The sequence below is a fragment of the Erythrolamprus reginae genome, chromosome Z (genome assembly GCF_031021105.1).
Source record: "Erythrolamprus reginae isolate rEryReg1 chromosome Z, rEryReg1.hap1, whole genome shotgun sequence".
Lineage (NCBI taxonomy): Eukaryota > Metazoa > Chordata > Lepidosauria > Squamata > Dipsadidae > Erythrolamprus > Erythrolamprus reginae.
This window is the reverse complement of record NC_091963.1, coordinates 60,234,903-60,253,003: the sequence shown is the minus strand read 5'-3', so window position 1 is coordinate 60,253,003 and position 18,101 is coordinate 60,234,903. Positions and strand designations below refer to the sequence as shown.

The following is an 18,101-nucleotide window of genomic DNA, read 5'->3' as shown; positions in this document are numbered from 1 at the left end:
GCACTTATCCACACCCCTTACTGATCTCTTAGGAATTGGGAGAGGTGAACAGTGAATAGTCTAAGGGTAAAGTTTTGGATGTTAGGTGATGATACTACAGAGTCTGGTAGTGAGTTCCATGCATCAACCACTCGGTTACTAAAGTCATATTTCCTGCAGTCGAGTTTAGAGCGGTTTACTTTAAGTTTGTATCTGTTGTGTGCTTGTGTGTTGTTATGGTTGAAGCTGAAATAGTTGTTGACAGGAAGGACATTGTAGAAGATGATTTTATGGGCTATGCTTAGGTCATGTTTAAGGCGACGTAGTTCTAAGCTTTCTAAATTTAGGATTGTAAATCTAGTTGCATAGGGTATTCTGCTAGTGGAGTGGAGGAATGCAGGGTTCTTCTAGTAAAGTATATCTGGACATTTTTTAGAATGTTTATGTCCAAAATGCAGTGTGGGTTCCAGACGGATGAGCTGTATTCAAGGATTGCTCTGGCAAAAGTTTTACATACTCTGGTTAGTAGTGTGAGATTACTGGAGCAGAAGGTACATAGGATTAGGTTGACAACTCTTGAAGCCTTTTTGGCAATGTTGTTGCAGTGGGCTTTGGCATTTAGGTCATTTGTTATGAGTATTCCAAGGTCTTTTAAGGAGTGAGGGTTGTCTGTAAGGTCTTGTTTATTTAGCTTGTATTTGGCGTTCTGTATCTTTTTGCCAATGTGTAGGACAGAGCATTTTTGGGTTGAGATTTGGAGTTGCCAGATATTTGACCATTCAGACACAAAGTCAAGGTCTTTTTAGAGAATAGCTGTGTTATCGATGGTGTTCAAAAGTTTTACATCATCAACGAAGAGAATGAAGTTGCTTGTAATGTGATTGCAAAGGTCATTTATATAGAATATGAAGAGTGTTGGTCCAAGTATGGTGCCTTGGAGTATAGTGCTGTTAATTGGAACAGGATTAGATATGGCACTCCCTATTTTGACAACTTGTTGTCTGTTTGATAGGAATGCAGTTATCCAGCTATGAACGGATCATAAGATGCCATAGGTTTTGAGTTTTAGAAGTATTTTGTCATGAACCACTGAGTCAAAGGCTTTACAGAAGTCAATGTAAATTGCATCTATTGGTTTGCCCTGGTTGAGATGTGTAATCCATATGTTTTTGCAGTGAAGGAGTTGCAGGTTGCAAGATAACTTTTTTTCTGAAACCAAATTATTTGTTAGAGAGTAGGTTGTTAGTTTCTAGGTGGAGGGTAATTGATTGGTTTATGATTGATTCCATGACTTTGCATGTGATACAGCATAGAGAGATTGCTCTGTAGTTTTCAACTAGACTGGGATCTTCTTTTTTGAACATGGGTACAACTGTTGCTTGCGACCATAGCTTTGGTAGCTGGTCCTGAATGATTTTTTAAAGATTATGCTTAGTGGTTCAGCTATGGCTGTTGAGAGCTTTTTTAGGAAGTATGAACATAGATCATCAGGAGCTACTTCAGGAAAATCAAAATAAGAAAAAGAAAGACTGCTAATTATTAAGGGGGGAGGGAAATGATCTAATAAATTCAAAATAAATTGCAGGTACTCCTCAATTTAGAACAGTTTATTTACTGTGGGCTCAGAAAGAGTCCATATAGCCTATAAAGCTCTTCCAGGCAACATAAAATCTTGTGCTACACCTGCCTTAAAGTCACAATCCAGTTGCTAGGCAACTAACTCACATCAATGACTGACTGTTTACATGAATGCAATATGCAACTTTTTTGTTAGTTGTTTGCATTTTTTGCCATTTGGGGTGGGAAATGCAATTTGTAATGACCACCCCAAAATGGCTGTAAAATTGGGTCCAATTGCATGAATGCCTTGACTTATGATGGTTAATAACTTACAACTGAAATCTAAGTTCCAATTGTCATTAATTGGAGATTACCTGTAAACATAATCAGCCAAGCAATCAGTTTGAGTGCCTAATGTGTATAACAGTGGATGAAAAACTGGTTATTCCCTTTCTCCCAGTTATCTTACTTCAGGGTTTTTTTAATGCCATAGTAATATTAACTTCTTTATTCATAAATTAATAATGAATCATTTAAACCACATAAAGACATAGAAATAAAGTTCATGGGCCAGATTGTGCTCTTTATGCATAGCTACAGAATTGTTTTCCTTGGAGTTCAGTTTGGGGGGTGGGCTACAATGTGTTGGACTGATCACAGAATGAAAGCAATTATACATTGGCTCTCTGTTGTAGACTATACTAGAAAATAAGATGTTTCCTTAAACCAAGTCATACCTTCCCCAAGGTCTATTAGTCTTGGAAAATATCATTTGACATCAATAGCTCTTTTAAAACTGAAAACAGCAGTTGAGCCATTGTTTTCCTTAATAGTTATTCCTAAAACCAATGTTGCATTTATTTATTTCATCCCACCCACTGATAAATGTATCTGCTCCATGAAGAATAAATAGAAGAAAATATATGGCATTTCTGGCCACCACTGAAAGATATAATATATAACAAAGACTGGTTAACCTTTTTTAATTTTTATATTCTTTTTAACTAATTTATTGGGGGGTAATTTTAGTGATGGATGTTTGGGATCAGATGGAAGGTATGTATGAAATGAATGGAATGAATGATTGGGTTAGCTTGCCTGGCAATGTAGAGACAGGAAGGATGGGAGAACTTATCTCTGTGGTGAAAGATGGCCAAGAGGGAGACGTGGGGCAAGCCATTTTAGGGGAATGAGGGAACGCTGCTTGAAAGCAATCCCATGTTCTGATCCCATGGACTCAGCCCGGGCCTCTGGTGATGAGTGTAATCCAGGCCATGGACTCAGGCTGCTGCTGCTCAATGCCAGGTCGGTTGTGAATAAGGCTCTTCTCATCCGGGATCTTATCCTGGAGGAGGAGACCGATCTGGTATGTGTGACTGAAACCTGGCTGGGCCCAGAGGGAGGAGTTCCTCTCTCTGAAATATGCCCAGCTGGGTTTCAGGTATGGCATCAGCCACGACCACAGGGAAATGGGGGAGGAGTGGCTATTATAGCCAAGGAGATTATTAGCCTGTGCAGACTCGCTGCTCCTGAGATTGCAGGTTATGAGTCCCTCTTTGTGAAGCTAGACCTAGGGGTTCAGGTGGGCTTGTTGCTCACATACCTGCCTTCCAGCTGGGTGTCAACAGCCCAGCCTGTGCTGCTTGAGGAGGTAGCTGGGCTGGTGGTAGAGTTCCCCAGACTTATTGTCTTCAGGGACTTGAATCTGCCATCTCTCGGCGAATCCTCTGGGCTAGCACAGGAATTCATGGCCACCATGACAGCCATGGACTTGACCCAAGTAGTTGAAGGTCTGACTCACGAGGGGGGGCACATGCCCAACATGATATTTCTCTTGGAGCAACTGAGTAATGGCCTGAGAATAAGGGGCTTAGATGTTTTGCCTTTGTCATGGACAGACCATTTTCTGCTACAGCTTGACTTCAAGGCTCCAAACCTCCCCCGCATGGAAGCGGAACCAACTAGGTGGTTCTGCCCCAGGTGCCTGATGGACCCAGAGTGCTTTCAGAGGGCGCTTGGGGTTTTACCGGATTCACTTATCCACAGTTCGGCAGTCTCTTGCTGTGGCCTGGAACAAGACTGCAGCGGAGGCTCTTGACCGGATTGCGCCATTGTGACCTCTCTCTGGCACTAGACCCCAGAGAGCTTCTTGGTTTACAGAGGAGCTCCGGGTGTTGATATCCCAGAAGAGATGTCTGGAGAAGCGATGGAGGAAAAGTAAATCTGAAACTGACAGAACACTTGTAAGAGCTCATATCAAGACTTACAAAGTGGCGCTCAAGGTGGCAAGATGTGCATATCATGCCACCTTGATTGCATCAGCGGAATCCCACCCGGAGGTGACACAGAGCTGGGTCCAGGAGATCGTAAATGCGCCGGCTGGAGGGGTTGCTGGGTGTGAGTCTCTCCTCTTGAGATTGGATTTAGGGTTCAGGTGGGCTTGCTGTTAACATACCTGCCTTCCAGCTGTTAAAACAGCCCTGCCTGTCCTACTTGAGGTGGTAGGTGGGTTGGCGGTGGAGTTCCCCAGGCTTGTGGTCCATGGGGACTTTAATCTGCCATCATCTGGTGAAACCTTGGAGGTGGCGCAGGAGTTCATGGCTTCCATGACAACTATGGACCTGACCCAAGTAATCCAGAGCCCAACTCATAGAGTGGGTCACACACTCAACTTAGTATTTTTCTCGGAGCAGTGGAAAAATAATCAGGTTTTAAGGGGTATGGTCAGCATGCCCTTGTCATGGTCAGATCATTCCCTGTTGTGGATGGACTTTTACCGACCAATTCCCCATTGCAGGGAGATGGAACTGATTAGGAGGTTCTACCCTAAGCACCTAATGGACCCAGAAGGGTTTCAGAGGGAGCTTGGGGATATTCCCAACTCGTTTGTCCATAGTCCAGCCAGGTTGCTGGTGATGGCTTGAAATAAAGCTGCACCGGAAGGTCTGGACCAGATTGCGCCTTTGGGGCCTCTCCAGGTAGTAGATCCTGGAGATCTCCTTGGTTCACTGAGGAACTCTGGGGGATGAAATGCCAGAATAGATGCCTAGATCAAGCATGGAGGGCCAGTAACTCTGAGTCTGACCGAACACGGGTAAGAGCTTATTTTAAGACTTACCTTGTGGCGATAGAGGCGGCAAAGTCTGTGTAGGTTGCCGCCCTTATTGTGTCTGCAGATTCTCTCCCATCTGTCCTGTTTAGGGTGACCCATTCCCTCCTGAATAAGGGGCAAGCAGTGGAAACCTTGCAGGGCCGAGCTGAGGAATTTGTTCAGTTTCTTGCAGGTTAAGTCGCTCAGATTCAGAATGACCTGGACTCCAATTGGGCAATTCAGACCAAGATGACAGAGTCAGGTCTTAGTTCCACCATTTGGGAAGAGTTTGACCTGGTAACCCCTGAGGAAATGGACAAGGTCATGGGAGCTGGTTTTGGCTAGTCGGGAGGTGACATGTGGCTGGATCCAGGTGCTGATCAATGCTTCCTTGAGTGAGATGTCATTTCCACAACCATTGAAGGAGGTGGTGGTGTGACCCCTCCTCAAGAAACCGTCCTTGGATCCAGCCAAACTGAAGAACTATAGGCCAGTCTCCAATCTGCCCTTTCTGGGTAAGGTTGTCGAGAAGGTGGTGGTGCTCCAGCTCCAGCAGTCCTTGGTTGAAGCCGATTATCTGGACCTTTGCCCAGGTTTGCCTGGTGTACCATCTACGGCCCTATTTGGACCAGGAGGCTCTGCACACAGTCATCAGGCCCTCATCACCTCCTGTCTTGATTATTGCAATGCACTTTACACGGTGCTACTCTTTAAAAGTATTTGAAGACTTCAAATTGTCCAGAATGCAGCCGTGCAAGTTGTCATGGGTGCACCTCGGTACACCCATGTAACACCTATACTATGTGAGCTGCACTGGCTGCCTATCAATGGGCACAATTCAAGGTGCTGGTTACTACCTTTAAAGCCCTATATGGCTTGGGGCCAGATTACTTATAGGATCATGTCCTGCCACATATGTCCCAGAGACCAATTAGTGCACACAGTTGGCCTCTTCCAGGTCCCGTCAGCCAAGCAATGTAGACTGGCGGGACCTCGGGGGAGAGCCTTCTCTGTTGCTGCCCCGGCTCTTTGGAATCAGCTCCCACCCAATGTCTGCACTACTCCCACCCTACTGGTTTTTCGTAAGGCCACGAAGAACTGGCTGTGCCGACATGCTTGGGGACCCTAAATTAACACATACTAACCACCTGTATGAATATATCTTTGCATAAATGAGATGAATGTGCGTTGTTGAGCTGCTATTACAAGTTTTAACTAAGGTTTTAGATTTCTTGACTTCTTTATTATTGTTTTGTAACTCTATATGTAATGTTATATTGTTGTAAGACACCCCGAGTCCTTTGGAATGGGCAGCATAGAAGTCAAATTAAATAAATAAAATTAATTAATTAATTAAGAGCTAAATTGGAAAGAGAACTTGACAAATTGCAGGCACAAGGGGTGATAGAACCCATCAATCAGGCTGATTGGGAAACCCCAATAGTGATCCCCGTTAAGCCTGATGGGAGTATTCAGATATGTGCAGGTTGCAAATGCACATTGAATCCAGCCTTGGCCCCACAGATGTATCCAATCCCCAATGTACAACATTTATTGCACTCTTTGAGAAAAGGAAAGATTTTTGCCCATTTGGATCTCACCCAATCATATCAACAGTTGCCTGTGGATGAGGAAGCCGCCGCCGCCCAAACCATCAAGACCCATAAGAGATTGACCTCTGAATTTCAACTCCCAGAATTCTCCACTCAGTTATGAAAACCTCTGTTCTAGAGAATACTATAGCCATTCAGAAAGGAGGGGGAGGCAGAAACCCAGATCACATAGAATTAATTCCAGATCTTATCTCCTTATACGTTTCCTAGAACAGAACAGAATCGCTGGTTTGGTGGTTTTTAAATGCTTTCAGAAAGAATGCAGATGCTGCCCAATGAAGACACTCTGCATTTTCTTTCAACAACTTTCAGTGCAAATCAGGTGCTCTGGGGTGGAGCTCCATTTTTGCTACCCCACTGCATTCCCCCCCCCATCCGGGCAGCAGCCAACCCCTGAGGAGAACTGAACTACCCTGGTTTCTCCAACTTGACATACAGTTCCATCTGTGGGAGAAGGGTCTGCCAGAGCAGTGTTTCCCAACCTTGGCCACTTGAAGATATTTGGACTTCAACTCCCAGAATTCCCCAGCCAGCAAATGCTGGCTGGGGAATTCTGGGAATTGAAGTCCAGATATCTTCAAGTGGCCAAGGTTGGGAAACACTGTGCCAGAGGTACATCAGAGTTTGAGGCTCCAGGGTCAAACTCTGGAGGTGAAGGTTAATCCGGGGGGGGGGGGGGGTGTCGATAGCTGGTCCTTGTAGATCAGACTGTTGTAGAAGGAGGCTGGCATATTTAGCCAATTATGAGTGTACTGATCTTAAGGGCAAAGGGGTGTTGTGTATCGATCAGCTGGGACAGCAGAGGGAAAGAGTTAATGGGAGGCAAACCATAATTGATTAGTCTGGAATTTAAGGAGATTAGCAAGTGGAAATTATAAATGGGTCCGCCCAGGAGTGGCGGAGTTGAGTTACTTCTTTCATGTTCTTAATAAAGAGAGTTGCTGTTTTACCTGTGAATCCATTGTTGTTATTACCTAACAGTGAATATACCACTTTATGAGCCCCACAATGGCTTTCATGTTCCCTGATAATTAACCAGGGAACTTGCTTTTCTTTCTTGTAACAGGTAAAACATAAATTTGCTCATAAAACTTTCATGGAGAGAATAACTTAGGCAGACAGAGGCAATAAAGCAGTCATTTCCTTTGAAGTCACTTAAGGGAGCCAGGGAGGTTATGACTGCCAAACAATTAATAAGAAAAGGAATTACAAGCAAACAGTGCAATACAAGTAATCCAGTACTTTTAACCACAATCAAAACTTGAATTTCCATCTCTAAGTGATGAGGTCATAAAGCGATGACTGCATTGCTTACTGACCACAATCCCAACAGTCCCTGTTGTCATTGTTAAACTGAAAATTAACAATGAATAGAAATTGGATATTGGACAGTGTGATATCTAGAATCAGCAGGACAGAAGGGAAAGAATGGAGAAAATCACAAAATAAAAATGCTGTGGCAATAGAAGCAAAGGCACTACATGACTTCAAACCTTCTCTATCAATTGGGCCTGATGGTCTATGTGCATAGTTCCTATAAAAGCTCTCCATAGCCATAGCTGGACCACTAAGCATAATCTTTGAAAAATCATTCAGGACCAGCTCACTACCAAAGCTATGGACACAAGCAATGGTCATCCCAATCTTCAGAAAAGGAGATCCCAGTCTAGTGGAAAACTACAGACCAATCTCACTATGCTGTGTCACATGCAAAGTCATGGAATCAATCATAAACCAATCAATTACCATCCACCTAGAAACTAACAATCTACTCTCTAACAAACAATTTGGTTTCAGAAAAAAATTATCTTGCAACTTGCAATTCCTTCACTGCAAAAACATATGTCGCTCAGCGAATCCTCTGAGTTGGTGCAGGATTTCATTGCCACCATGGCAACCGTGGGCCTGACCGAAGTAGTTCACGAAGGAGGACATGCTCCCGATATGTTATTCCTGTCAGAGCAGTTGAGCAATGATCTGAAATTAAGGGGCTTAGATATCTTGCCTTTGTCATGGTCAGGTCATTTTCTGCTATGGCTGGATTTTAAGATTCCAATCCTCCCCCGCAGGGAGGCAGAAATGATTAGGAGGCTCTGTCCCAGATGTATGATGGACCCAGGGGGCTTTCAGAGGGCGTGTGGGGTTTTGCTGGATTCTCTTGTACACAGTTTGGCAGAGTCTTTTGCTGCAGCCTGGAATATACTGTGGTGGAGGCTGTAGACCGGATTGCGCCATTGTGACCACTCTGTGGCACTAGACCCCAGAGAGCTCCTTGGTTTACTGAGGATCTCCGGGTGTTGAAATGCCAGAAGAGACGTCTAGAGCAGCGCTGGAGAAAAAGTAAATCTGTGTCTGATTTGACACTTTTAACAGCTCATATTAACACTTATAAAGTGGTGCTCAAGGCAGCAAGATGCACTTATCATGCCACCTTGATTGCATCCGCAGAATCTCACCTGGCCGCCCTGTTTAGGGTGACTTACTCCCTTCTTAATAGGAGGGGGTTGGGGAACCCTTGCATGGTAGTGCTGAGGATTTCAATAAGTTTTTTGCTAATAAAATCGCTCAGATTCGGATGGACCTTGACTCCAATTGGAATGCAGTGTCAGCTTACAATGAGTCAGTCGAGGTGACAGGGGCCCATCTTACTCCATCTGTCTGGGAGGAGTGACACCTGACAAAGTGGACAATGCCATTGAAGCTGTGAGTTCCGCCACCTGTTTGCTGGACCCATGTCCCTCCGGGCTGGTTTCGGCCAGCAGGGAAGTGACATGGAGATGGGTCCAGGAGATTGTCAACACTTCTCTGAGGGGGGTCCTTTTCAGCTCCCTACTAGGAAGCACTTGTATGCCCCTTCCTCAAGAAGCCTTCCCTGGACCCAGCCGTACTCAATAACTACCATCCAGTCTCCAACCTTCCCTTTATGGGGAAGGTTGTTGAGAAGGTGGTGTTGCTCCAGTGGTCCTTTGAAGAAATCGATTATCTAATCCCTCAACAGTCAGGATTCAGGACCGGCTACAGCATGGAAATTGCTTTGGTCGTGCTAATGGATGATTTCTGGTGGGCCTGGGATAGGGGTTTATCCTCTATCCTGGTTTTCGTTGACCTCTCAGCAGCTTTCGATACCATCAACCATGGTATCCTTCTGAGCCGACTGAAGGGGTTGGGAGTGGGAGACACCGTTCTATGGTGGTTCTCCTCCTACCTCTCCAGGTGGTCACAGTCAGTGTTAGTGGGGGGTCAGAGGTCATTCTCTAGGTTCCTCCCTTGTGGAGTTCGTCAGGGGTCAGTCCTCTCCCCCCTGCTATTTAATATCTACATGAAACCGTTGGGGCAGATCATCCAAGGACATGGGGTGAGTTGTCATCAGTAGACTGATGACACCCAGTTGTACATCTACACCCTGTGTCCACTGGACAGAGCAGTGGAAATGATGTGCCAGTGCCTGGAAGCTGTTAGGGTGTGGATGGGTACCAACAGGTTCAAATTCAACCCTGACAAGACTGAGTGGCTGTGGGTTTTGCCTCCCAAGGACAATACCATCTGTCCATCCATTACCCTGGAGGGGGATTACTGACCCCCTCAGAGAGGATCCGCAACTTGGGTGTCCTCCTTGATCCACAGCTGACTTTAGAACATCATCTTTTGGCTGTGTCGAGGGGGGCATTTGCCCAGGTTTGCCTGGTGCAACAGTTGCGGCCCTATCTGGACAGGGTGTCCCTGCTCACAGTCACTTATGCCCTTATCACCTCGAGGTTCAACTACTGCAATGCTCTCTACATGGGGCTACTTCTGAAGAGTGTTTAGAAACTTCAAATAGCGCAGAATGTGGCCGCACGAGCGGTCATGGGTCTCCCCAGATATACCCATGTTTCTCCAGCACTCTGTGGACTGCATTGGCTGCCGACTGGTTTCTGGACATAATTCAAAGTGTTGGTGATGACCTATAAAGCCCTATGTGGCATCAGACCAGATTACTTATGGGACTGCCGCACAAATCCCAGCAGCCGATTAAGTCCCACAGAGTTGGCCTTCTCCAGGTCCCGTCGACCAGACAATGTCGTCTGGCACGGCTTAGGGGAAGAGCCTTCTCTGTGGCGGCACCTGCCCTCTGGAATCAGCTCCCTCCAGAGATTCGCACTGCCCCCACCCTCATCACCTTTCCCAAGAGTCTTAAGACTCACTTATGTCACCAGGCATGGGGCAGCTAGATCATGACTCACCCACCCCAACTATTAAATGTGATGTGTGGTTGTGACTGAGTTGATTGACTGTTTTTAACATAGTGGAATCTTAGCTTATAGTTTTAATTAATTAGATTTGTATACACATTGTTTTTGTATTGTACCCTGTGAGCCACCCCGAGTCTTCGGAGAAGGGTGGCATAAAATAAATAAATAAATAAATAAATAAATAAATAAAGCTCTAAGAGTCACAAACTTAATTCTATGCAGCTTCTTCTCTAGAAACACCAATCTACTAACTAGAGCATACAAAACATTTGTCAGACCAATTCTTGAAGACAGCTCACCTGTATGGAATCCACATTGCATAACAGACATTAATACAATTGAAGGAGTCAAGAAATACTTCACAAGAAGGGTACTCCACTCCTCTTCACGTAACAAATTACCTTACCAGATTTCAATTACTACATTTAGAAAATTTACAACTATGCCGCCTCTGAACTGATTTAACCGTTGTTCTAAAATCATACATCACAATGTACTCCCTGTTAGCGACTACTTCACCTTTAACAACAACAACACAAGAGCACGCAATAGATACAAACTAAATGTAAATTGCTCCAAACTAGACTGCAAAAAATACGATTTCAGCAATAGAGTGGTCAACGCCTGGAATTCAGTACCGGACTCTGTTGTTTCCTCCCCCAGTCCCAAAACCTTCAACCTTACATTTATTTATTTATTTATTCAATTTTTATGCCGCCCTTCTCCTTAGACTCAGGGCGGCTTACAACATGTTAGCAATAGCACTTTTTAACAGAGCCAGCCTATTGCCCCCACAATCCAGGTCCTCATTTTACCCACCTCAAAAGGATGGAAGGCTGAGTCAACCTTGAGCCGGTGATGAGATTTGAACCGCTGACCTTCAGATCTATAGTCAGCTTCAGTGGCCTGCAGTACAGCACTCTACCTGCTGCGCCACCCCAGTTCATTATCTACAATAGACCTCTCCCCTTTTCTAAGAGGTCTGTAAGGGGCGTGCTTAAGTGCACCTTCGTGCCTACCGTCCTAATGTCTATTTGTCTTTTCTATCTCTACTTTATACTTATATTATGTTAAACATACTACAATCCTATATTTGTATGACAAATAAATAAATAAAATAAAATAATATAAATATAAAAAACAGAAAATCACAATAAAATCAATCAATTAATTAAAATTACAAAACAATCTAAAATCCCTGATTAAATTAAAAATCAATCATATCCATTCGTACAACAATCATACAGTCATTCATTGGCCAGGGGCTAAGATCTAATCGGCCCAAGCTTGATGACATAAATGACTCTTATGAAAGGTGAGGAGGGTGGGGGCAGTACAAATCCCTGGGGGGAACTGATTCCAGAGGGACGGCCCCCTGACAGAGAAGGCTCTTCCCTACATTCCACCAAACCACATTGTCTAGTTGACGGGACCTGGAGAAGGCTGATTCTGTGGGACCTAACTGGTCACTGGGATTCATGTGACAGTAGGCGGTCCTGCAGGTAATCTGGTCTGATGCCATGTAGGGCTTTACAGGTCATAACCAACACTTTGAATTGAATCTGGAAACCAATTGGGAGCCAATGCTGACCGCGGAGTGTTGGAGAGACATGGGCATGCCTAGGCGAGCTCATGACTGCTTGAGTGGCTGCATTCTGCACAATTTGCAGTTTCCAAACACTTCAAAGATAGTCCCATGTAGAGAGCATTACAATAGTCGAACCTCAAGGTGATAATGGCATGAGTGACTGTGAGTAAAGACACCCTGTCCATATAGGGCTGCGACTGGTGCACCAGGCGGACCTGGCCAAATGCCCCCCTCACCACAAATGATGTTCCAAGGTCAGCTGTGGATTGAGGAGGATGCCCAGTTGCGGACCCTCTCTGAGGGGGTCAAAAGCTCCCCCCCCACCTCAGTGTAATGGACAAACAGATGAAATTGGCCTTGGGAGGCAGCATTCACAGCCACTCCATCTTGGTGGGGTTGAGCTTGAGCCTGTTAGCACCCATCCAGATCCTAACGGCCTCCAGACACCGGCACAGGTAATAGGGGCCCTTGGAGCAATACAAAATTAGATAAACTAGACAACTGGCAATCATCACTTTGAGGCTTGACTACTATCTTTGAAGAATAATTCAGAGACTGCAAGTAATGCAAAATGCAGCCACACATGCCATCTTGGACCTCCCAATATCTGCCCATGTCTCACCAATACTCCACGAGCTGCATTGGCTGCCAATTAGTCTCTAGATGCAATTCAAACTTTTGATTATGACCTATAAAGCCCTACATGGCTTAGGACCAGATGACTTATGGGACTGTCTTCTGCCTTATGTATCCCAATGACCAGTTAGATCTCACAGGCTTTCTCCAGGTCCTGTCAGCCAGGCTATGCCATTTGGGAGGGCCTAGGGGGAGACCCTTTTCTGTGGCAGCTCCAGCCCTTTGGAAACCATTCCCTTCAGAGATTCATACCGTCCCCACCCTCCTGGCCATCTGCAAGGCTTTGAAGACACATTTTTGCTGGCAGGCCTGGGGCCATTGAGTGCTAATATCTAGCTCCATCATCTGGTGATATGAATGTGTAATTTGATAACATGAATGTGGGTGATTGCTTTTATGAATTGAGGTTTTTAGATTTCTTACATGTTCTACTTTTGTATTTTGTATTTATTTCTGTTGTAATTTGCCTTGAGTCTGCAAAGAAGGGTGGCATAGAAAACAAACGAACAGACTTCCGGGTGGCAATGGTGCTGTGACGGGGGGCAGGGGATGGAGCTCCGTTCCTGAACCTCCTTTTTCTCCCTGGTGGTCACACTTTTGTGGTTTGATTGGACTCGGAGGGTCTGATCATAGAACAGGGGGTCTCCCTGTGTCCGAGAGGTAGATCACCACTGCCTCGGAGAGCAAGGATTGCCCCGCAGCTCCAGGGAAGAAGAACTGGGCATCAGCTATGGTGGACACCCAGCCATAACAGAATGATCATGAAGGAGGAAGTCAAAAATCTCAACTAGAAGTTGATCAGAATAAACAGATCATCAGAGGAAAGAGAAAAGGTATAAAGGGAAGAATCCCATGATTTATGCATTTTCAAAATTGTTAGAAAGGGCGAGCAATGAAACAAAGTAAAATTGACAGCCGGAGCGAGCAGAGATTCGTGAACTGGAACTTACTTTTGTCATTTCTGAACAATAAGAACAAAAGAAAAGCTTAAAAGCTTAAATTTCAAACTTTATAAACACCAGTGGACCTTTTCCTGGAAAGAGTTAGTGTTGTTTTACAAATGATTAGAGGGATTGGGAGCTGGTGACAGACGGATCTATTGAAAATTGGATCGGCAGTTTATGCCCTTTGTGCACACAACAACATTGTCATTATGGATTTACAGGGACACTGCAAAAAAGATTAGAATCTGGAAGAGGGAACAAGACAGAAGAAGCTAAAACTATATAGTGGAATGACTTTTTTTTAGACTTAATTGATTAATTGTGATTGGAACCCTACCCTGAATGGTGAGATGGTGATCTACGAGTTTTCTTTTTTCTTTTTTTTAAAATAATTTTTATTGGTTTTATAGGTTTACATAAAACAAACATATAACAGTGCACAGTGCATGTGCCCGTCACCTAACAACACACACACCCCATCACCCCCACCACCCCTACAAGAGGATTCAAAAACTTTTACTTATTTATCTATCTATCTATTAATCCTTGGCTCTATCTTGAACAAATATTACTGAAAGAGTGATTGTAATTTATTTTTCATATTTACATCACAGATTCTACTTAACATATAGTCTTTTACCTTGTTCCATCGCACCATCAGCTTCTCCAATTTATTCTAATCAAAATTATTTAATCTTATTTCCATAATTTCAAAATGTATGTGATCCACCATATACCAGTACCAATTTTGTACTGTCCATTTTGTAGAATCTTTCCATCCTAATACCATCACCACTTGAGCACTTTCCAATGCTGCGGTTTTAATTTCCTTAAATTCTCCTAGTTCCCTATATTTAATTAAAATTGCTATTTCTTTTGTAATAATCCAGTTAATGTTTAACATTTTATTAATTTCATACTGGACTACATTCCAGAATTTCTGAATTTCTGCACACTCCCAGATCATATGCATAAAAATTCCTTTTTTCTGGGAGCCGTGCCAACATTTGCCCTTCTCTTTCCCCTGGAAGTGTGCAATTTGTACAGGTGTATAATACCATTTATGTAAGATTTTTCTTCTCATCTCTCTAACTCTCGTATTTTTAATCTTGTATATATTTTCTATTGTTTCTTTCATTTCTCTTTCATCTATTTGTAAATCATCCTGCCAACATCTTGTTAAACTTTTGGTTATTTCTTCTTCCATTTGCAATAGCATTCTATATATATTACCGGCTTGTGCTTTACTTTCATTTATCTTTTCACTTATTATTTTTTCTAAACTATTTTCTTCCCGTAAGAAGGCTTCTTTATTCTCACTTTTGTTTAAGTATGTACATATTGCATTAATCTGCAACCATTTCTGTTTACCAATCCACCATTCCAATCTAGTTCTACTAACTCTTCCATCTTTCTCATATAATTGTTCAATTCTCGTTATCCCTTTACTATTTAATATTTTAATAATTCTACTTAGATTAACATCATCCCCTATATTCAATACATGTAACATTGATAGCCTGGATACCTTTATTCCACTTGTCCTCTGCCATTTAAGCCATATTTCTAAACATGCTTTAAAAGGATCACTTAAGGTACTGGTTTCAATTCTACTCCAATTTTTAAATAATAGTTCTTTGTTATTTATATTATTAATTTCTTTTTCTGATTCTACCCATTTCTTTCCCCCCCCCCCATAACTGTAGCTCCATTAACCTTTCCATTTGAAATGCATTTCTATATAATACTAGACATGGGCTACCCCAACCTCCCTCTTTCTCTTGTGCAAACTGCCAGTGCTTCCTTATTCTGGGTTTTTTATCTCCTTCAATCCAAAAATTTAGTTTATTATCCCATTCTCTTAATTTTGCCTCAGGAAAACTACCAGGTAGAACCTGAAACAAATACATCATTTTTGGTATTATCATCATCTTAAGGGCCCTAATCTTAGCCATTCTTCCTAACTTTTTACCCTTCCAATTTTTAATCTGCTTCTGGATTTTTTCCCATATTAGGTTATAATTGGCCGTTACTATTTTTATTGGATTCTTGAATAACCAAATTCCCAAATATTTCATTTTTTTACAACCTAGTTTCAGTCCTGAAGTTTTTTGAATCTCGATTTGCTCTTTAGGGCCAGTATTTAAACATATTATCTCTGATTTGTCTATATTAACCTTAAGTCCAGATTGATCTTTAAATTCCTGAAGTAGTATCATTATTCTTTTCATCATTTCAATTGGGGTTTCAGACATCACTATAGCATCATCTGCAAATAAGTTTAATTTCAATTCAAGTTCCCCTATTTGATAGCCTCTCCATTCCTTATCATTTCTAATTTTGTTTGCTAGGGTCTCAATTGCTAGTGCAAATAACATTGGGGATAGTGGGCAACCCTGCTTAGTTCCATTTTGAATTTTAACCATTTCTGTTCTATTGCCATTTACTCTGATTTGAGCCACATTATCCTTATATATTGTTTCTATAACTTTACAAAATATGTTTCCCATATTTAAGTCTTTACATAATTGAAATAGGTAGTCATGGTTAACTTTGTCAAAAGCCTTATAGACATCTAATTTTAAAATACTTAATTTTCTTTTGGTACTGGTAGCATGGTGTAAAACATTGACCACGTTTCTTATTGGTTCATAAATTTTCCTTCCTTTCACAAATCCATATTGATCTTCTCCAATTATTTTCGGTAATATATTCTCCACCCTACTTGCCAATATTTTCATAAATATCTTATAATCCTGATTTAATAGGCTGATGGGGCGATAAGAACTCGGGTCCATTAAATCACGATCTGGTTTTGGGACCGTTATAATTTCTGACATTTTCCACGTCTGTGGAGTTTCAAAAGTCTCCAATACATTATTAAACAATTTCTCCATATGCGGTAATAATTCATTCATATACACTTTATAATATTCAGCAGTAAAACCATCTGGACCTGGAGCTTTGGCAGGTTTCAATCCCTTAATAACTCTAGATATCTCCTCACTTGTGATTTTTGCATTTAACATTTGGCTATCTTCTTCCTCTAATTTCTTTTTAACCTCTGAGGTTTGCGAAACAACATACTCTTTTTTATATAATTCCCCATAAAAATCTCTCATTATTTTTTCCATTTCTACATTACTACGTTTTATTACACCATCCTTATCTTTTAAAGCAGAGATGTAAGATTTTTCTTTTCTTTTTTTCAAATAGTGTACCATTTGCTTCATTGATTTGTTACTCCAACCTCTAATTCTATGTTTCATAATCATATTCATTTTATTCCATCTTTCTTCATCAAGTAATTGTAATTTCTTTTTCTTAAATGATAATAATAAATTCCATTCTCTATTTCTTGTAATTTTTAAAGTTTCTTGGATTAAATCTATTTCTTTTAATAAATTATTCCTCTTAACATCCCAGGATTTCCTAATAAAAGCTTCAGTACTAATGCAGTTACCCCTCATTACTGCTTTATGTGTATCCCAAACTATCGTTTGTTTAATCTCACCTGTTGCATTAATACAAAAGAATCCATTAAGTTCCCTTTGTAATTTAATTCTACTCTCCTCATTTGCTGAGACAATGGGGTTATACCTCCAAATTCTTTGTTTGCTACAAACCTCTATCTCTATCACAGCCAACAGAGGAGCATGGTCTGATAGCCAGATAGTTTTTACTTCCGCTTTCTTAAACTTTACCTTATCTGTTTTATTAATTAACATATAGTCTATACAGCTAAATTTATTATGTCTTGCAGAATAGAAAGTATCTCTATTAACTACGTTTTCATGAAGATCCATCATATTGATTTTATTTAAGTGTAACTTTTTCTTTTCCCCCTTCCCTGCTGTTAATTCCAGATTAAAATCGCCTGCTAAAATCACTATACCTTCCGCAAATTCATCTAGTTTCCGTTTTACATTTATTATAAATTGTTTTGCATTTACATTGGGAGCATAAATTAAGCTAAGGTTACTAACTTGTTACTTATTTTCCCCTTAATAAATAGCATTCTGCCATCTTTGTCCCTTTTAATATTACTTAACTGAAAATGCACTCTTCGATGAAACAAGATGGCGACTCCTTTTGCCTTATTCGTTCCTCTCGACTCATAAACTTTCTGCCACTCAGTATTTGTGACTAATCTGTCTGTTTTTTCCCTTCCCTTATGAGTTTCAGATAAAAATAAAACATCTGCCTTACTGTCCTTTGCCAGCTTCATGATTCTATAATGTTTTTTCTGTGATGAGAGACCATTTACATTCAGCGATAATAACCCTATATCACCCATTTACATAATTTAAATGCATTTCCCCTTCCAACAAAACAGAGCCTACCGGAAAAATATTTTTTTGTTACAATGAATCCCCACCCTGGTGCCCCTATCCTGACCTCCCCCCCCAGGGGGAGGCAACGAAAAAAACTTCCGTTACTAAGAGGCACTCCTGGATC

The 18,101-nt window shown here is 41.9% G+C and overlaps 1 protein-coding gene across 1 annotated transcript in view; it reads left to right on the top strand.

The window, feature by feature from the left end:
- CNTNAP2 (contactin associated protein 2) overlaps nucleotides 1-18,101 on the top strand; it is a 653,718-nt gene that overhangs the window by 587,891 nt on the left and 47,726 nt on the right. The window lies entirely within an intron of this gene.